Source organism: Vombatus ursinus, unplaced genomic scaffold, assembly GCF_900497805.2.
Source record: "Vombatus ursinus unplaced genomic scaffold, bare-nosed wombat genome assembly UNPS02014807.1, whole genome shotgun sequence".
Taxonomy (NCBI): Eukaryota; Metazoa; Chordata; class Mammalia; order Diprotodontia; family Vombatidae; genus Vombatus; species Vombatus ursinus.
Window position 1 is genome coordinate 214,652 of NW_020954585.1, and position 6,102 is coordinate 220,753.

Below are 6,102 nucleotides of genomic sequence, written 5' to 3' on the forward strand. Positions count from 1 at the left end.
CCCTCCTCTTCTCTTCTTTCCTTCTGTCAGTCTGTTTTTCTTGTCTCCTCCCTTCCCCTCTTCACCCCCTCCCTCCTGCCTTTTAAACCCTCAACTCTCTTGAGGAAATTAGGGACAAAGGAGATAAATAGGAAGGACCCATCTACTGGGAGAAAATACATTCACTAAATAAGGGGAGGGGGCATTAGTATTTCGGAAGTGTCAGTTGAAAACCCTGAAAACAACAAATTATCAAACACAGGAAAACTGGTAATTCTAGGAAAGGAGGGACAGTGTCCAAGACCTCCCTTTTTCTTCCTCCCCTCAGTGAAAAGGAGGTCATTGGAGGAAAGTCCAAGGGACTGGACAGATTGAAAGGAAAAATGGAAATATTACTAATAATATTTTTAAAATCCCAACCCTTAAAGGATGAACTTTGCAATTATCACGGATAACAAGAACAAATGAAAAAGCACTCATTGAGTAACTGATATCAATTATGAAAACAGGCTTTTGAGTCTGGAATAAATGATAGGGGAATTGGCCTGAGAGAGAGTGGGAACAGACATGTTATTATTTACGCCAGATTAAGAAAAGTATCCAATTTGCTGGCCATCTCCTTCCTCTTGGGAACTGGCATCAATTTTATTATTGTTCCTCCGATTTTAATATTCTCTAAATGAATTACTATTGAACTAGGTAGTTAGTCAATAGTTTAATGCAATTAATTATCTTTAAATCGGCCTGTTATCTTTTTTCTGGAGTCTAAACTCTAACTCCAGGAAAGCATTTGTTTACTGTAAATAAAAGTGAAAGGCATTTTCAAAGGCCTCAGTCTGTTCAGGGCATAGATTTGGAAGGAGGGGGAGATATTGACTCTTTAGTGTCTAGTGTTCTTGACGCTCTTCTGTAAATTGTAGGACATAACTAGAACTGAAGCAGTACATTTCTTCAAACAATGCCTCCTGTATTCCATTTGTAATGGAATTGGAGGGAGGAAATGTAATTGTGTGTTAAACATGAGGCAGCCATACATGAAGATAAGCAGGTCTGAGTGACTGGATATGGAAATCCAGGGGCAGAAACTAGAAACCCTGGGTCTATTTTTGAGTTAAATGGTTCATAAAAATAGGAGGCTCACAATTCAGTTATTTATTTATTTACTTGACTATCTATCTGGGTCTTTTCCGTGCTTCACTTCCCACAGGGTGGGAGTAGGAGGAGAGGAAGGAGAGAATCCACGGTGGGTGGGAGTGGCTGGGCGTGGGAGTATCCACCAATAAATGGTAGATTCACTTTATCTTCAATTTCTTCTTGCCAAAAGACACTGGGCAGGGGTGCGTTCAAACTGCAGCTAACTAAAGGAGGATCCTGACCTTTTGGGGGAAAAGGAGAAGGATCTGGAATTTTCAAAATTGGCATCTATATTCCTCTTCCTTTCCTTTTTTTAAAAGAGAATTCTTAAACCCATCTTCCATTCTTATGTCTCCTTACTTATTTAAATGTCCAGTTATGGTGGACTAATTTAGTATTTATTGTAATAGCAGAGATCATAATTAGGTCATCTGGGGATACCAGCAGCTCTGCAGTTGTTTTCTACGTGGCATATGTGTGCATGAAGGTGTTTGTGTATGTTTGGGGGTGTGGTGAATAACTTCCATTTAAGTTTTATCTTGTCCCATAGAGAGTCCCAAAGCACTGAATACCATGGAGTTAGATTTGGCTTTTAAGTTAATTTTACCTCTAGAGTCCCTTTAACACAGAAGAGAACAGGATTGGAAGAATTAGAGATTATCTCCCCTTTATAATTAAAAATCCTTGTTGCTCCATCACCTTCTGCCAGATAAAACAAGAAAAGAGGACAGGGAAAAAGAGAAGAGATGGAGAGAAAAGAGGAGGGGAAAGAGAAGGAAGAAGAAGAGAGGAGATGAAAACAGTAAAGGCACAGAGTCTCTGATACTCTGCAGAGTTTTTAGGGGATGAAAAATACTAAGAATTGTTTCACCATGGTTCATAGAGCATCTTTGAACTCCCTCTTTCAGAAACTCAGAGGTAAAACTTTCAAGGAAAGTTGTGCAAGATTGAGTCTGACATTGTTCTCTTCTTAGAGGAAGACCAGTTATTTGTTGTTTTGTTTTCAAGCAGGTCAAATCAAAGAGATCTTCCTGTTATCAGGCAGTCTAATAGAGATGATTAAATGTAGGAGACGTCTAAAAGATAGTAAAATCGAATAGAATAGAATGTATATTACCCTGTTAGTAGCCAGTCGCCTAAGATAAAGTAAAGCTTTATGCTAGGCAAGTAATAAAGGATTGTCGTGATAAAGAATGCTAAATATATACTGCAAAGGAAAAAAGGCTAAAATAAATTGCAGATTGGCAAATTTGGGAACTTAATTATAAATATTCCAACTAACCTTTACATACATTTATATCTTCTATGTGTGTCGTGAGAACATAGATATACATACATAGATGTATATATACATGCATACATACACATAGATGAGTATGAAATAGAAATGATTGCAGCTGAGTATCTACTGTTATGATTTCAGGCATCAGAGAAAATTCCTGTGAATATTCCTCATCCTTTCACGGTGCCACTTATCAGGCCCCCGAAAGAAAGGACGGAGTCTCTCACCATTCAGCGAAAATTGAATTCCACCGAAATAGCTCGGAGGACAAGACCTGATATTTCATAGTGTTTTAAAAGTAATATTCAGTTTGCCGGTGCCGTGAAATAGGGCACCACTGACGCCAGAGAAATAGAAAGAGTAATTTCTCAGTGGAGAAGTTGCGTGTTTCCAATTCAGGTACAGGATAGCTTGCGCTGGATGACTGGGGAAAGTCCCCTCATTCAGCGATGGATTTGTCTTCTAGGCTATTGAACGGGGTGGGGAGCTGTAGAGGAGGGAACCCAGGCAGTGATGAGCTGAGGCCCAGTCCTTCGGTGGGTGAAAAGCACCCCACCCCCGTCCCCTCTCACCCTTCACATCTGGAATTGGCATTAGGGGCGCTCCCTGCTCAGGAAGTTCTCACACTTCACGATTCATTAAACGCGGGTCTCGGATTCCTTGGGAAAGAGCGACAAGGAGGGGGTGGGTGGGGAGAGGTTGAATTTAGGAGAGAGACAAACACATCCAGCTCCTCTCTTTGCCATGATATGCAACTGTGGTGAAGAAGTGGGTTGGGGAAGGAGGGAAGAGAGTCATGAAGACAAGAGGGTGGTAGGACAGAAGAGAAGTTGTGTTGGCAATCAGGTCTCCCAGTGCAGACCTCTATTCCTTTCAGTTTGTGGGTCCAGTCCTTCAGGACCACCCCACCCCTCCAGTTCAGTAACTACCCCATTCTACTTTGGGCCAGTCCTGAAATCATGTTGAATAACACACACACACACACACACACACACACACACACACACACACATTCCCAAGGGGAGAGCAGGCCAACCTGGGCAGCAAGGGGAAACCGGGCGTGAACCGTGAAGAGAGAAAAAGACTCTGGCTTCCTAACGGCCTCCTGGCCTGGGAGGGGAGGGAGGAGGAGATTGAGGGGAGAAGACAGATATTGTATGCTAGGGAGAAAACTGTGTTGGGGGCTGACAGAAAGGAGGGAGAAGGTATGATTAGGAACCTCTCAGAGTTTCAGAAGATTTTTTTTTTTTGCCCCAGAAAAGGGGGGGGGGAGTTGGTGAGATACCTATGACTTGAAAGGTTCTAGAAGTTGGGGTTCGAAGGGTGTGATGTAGGGAACTAATGATCCCACTTCCCTGAACCCTCCATACTTGGGGAGAGGCCAGAAGGACACCTCTAGTTTCAGGATGGCCTTACTTTTGGGAAGAGAGTGGGAGGACTGAAGGAGGAGAGAAAGCAGCTAGATCTTGAAGCTTCATCTTTTTCAATGATCGTATTTTATAGTTACAGAAATTGTCTTAATGTCTGAAGGGGATAGTAGTTGGGAGCTTAAAATTACAATTGCTTCTACTTAAATTTATTTGATGGCCGCAGCGTTCATGTTATATATCCGTATGTGGGTTTTCAATATCTTAAATGTTTAAAAAGGGTTTATTCTGTACTTACACTGAGTGAAATTAAAAAGAAACAGTAAAATGTTTGAAAATGAAGTGCATTATGTTTAATAAATTTAAAATGAACAAAGACTGCTATATTGCCAGCAATATCATTCCCTGCCCAGGGGCATTAATAAAGACTGGAGGTTTGGAAAAACAATATTTTCTATTAAAATTCTATGCTGTGTTTCAATATTAAAAGGATATGTGATGAATTTTCAGTGTTACCCAGACGGGGTCAGAGATTAATTTCATTTCTTTCTGGTCAGCATTCTGTCGATAATTAATCAAAAGCAGAGTTTCTTAATGAAACACTTTTCATAAGGTGATAATTAGCAGGAAAGAGGCGGCCCGCAGACAGTCCCCGCTAGCTGTCTAATAACCGGAATGGAATCAGGGTTGGGTCCTGGGAGTTAGGCAAGGGGGGTGGGGGAGGGTGTGGACCGAATAGAGGAGCTGTTTGATGGAAAGAGAATAGGGAAGCCGTCATGGGGGCAAGTGGCTATGTTGTATTCTATCCTCTTCCCCTTCCAACCCCCGAAATGAACTTCCTGATGGGAGAGCTCCTTTGGCACTGCCACTTTGGGGCCCTTCAAGTTGGAGAAAGGACCAAAGAAAGAGTGAAGTGTGGCTGGCTACATTCCCAGCTTCCAGAGACATAGAAGGAGAAAAGTGGACAGAGCCGCCTTCGGAGAAGATCCTGCCCTTGGCGAAGCCAAAGCGGGAGAGGGTTTCTCCTGGCTTGCCTGGGTTAGATCTCTCTCCTGGAGCCTCATGTTGTGTCTGTGTGCCACGCTAGGCCCGCAGAGGGGAGGAAAGCAGGAAAGAGGGAAGGCGGGGGAGAGAGAGGGAGGGAGAAAGGGAGGGAAATAAGGAAGAGGAAGGAGGTGGAGGCGCCCGCAGACAGAGGGGGGATTATTAGTGCATTATAAAATTACTAAAAATAAATGGAAAACAATTAAGGGGTTTAAGAGTAAATAAAGTTAATGAAACAAAATTAACAGCAATTAGCCGCGGCGCTCGCAACCCGCTCCTCTCTCAGTCTCTCTCAACAGGATTCGTTCACAATTAGGCGAGACTTTGCGTGTAAACAAAGGGAGTGAGGCTCTGGAACCACATTATAAACAAATTGAGAAGAACTGCGGGAGTGAAAATAAATAAATAAATAAGTTGCAATATATGAAAAATGGAGGGGGACCCCAGGATGAAACTGGCTGAGAGAAATCCAGGCAGGAAAACCAGGCGTGGAAGAAACTGGAGTCAGTTGCGTGTGGTTCCCCCCACCCTTCTCTCTCCAAGACCTTCATTGAGTTAATTATTCCAGAAACAGACAGTAATCATGTGTTTTGACAGAGGGAGAAGGAGAGAGAGAGAAAAATGTTGGAACCTCCAGGTGAGATCAGCTTCACAAAAACCCAATCTCTCCTCGCATCTGGGTTCGCACTTAAACGCCTGTCCTCCTTTTTCCAGTGGCGTTTACCTCATATTAATATTTTTTAATCTCCGCCTGAATGACAGGTGCCGGTTTCCTGCGTTGCTGGGCTTTATTATGAAATGCTCCTGAAATGCTGTAAACTTTCAGATAAAGCTGAGAGGCAGGAGGTTGTTGTGCAGATTAGATTATTGATAGTTATTGAAAGTCCCAAATAGGATTTACAAATCAGGCTCCTGCGCCTTTAATAGAATTCCAGATAATCTTTTATCACAACAAGACACCCATAGAATTATTTAAACAGATCGGACTACTGCAGCAGCAAATTTCAATTATTCTAATGCTTTAATAAATGTGTTGTGTGTGTATTAAATTCAAGCTTCTTAATCCAAATTTTACGATTTAACTGCTCTGATTTTTCATTACTGCTACACCCACATGCGGCAATTTACATTTTCCTTCCAGGAGAAGGAGATCTCTTATCAAATAAGCCCCCTCGGAAAATAAAGATAGGTGAGGGCAAACTTAAAAGAGAGTGAGGGGTGGAAAGATAGAAGCAGGGAGGAGAGAGAGAAACATAGGACAACAACACCCCACCTTCACCACCAAAATAATAATAA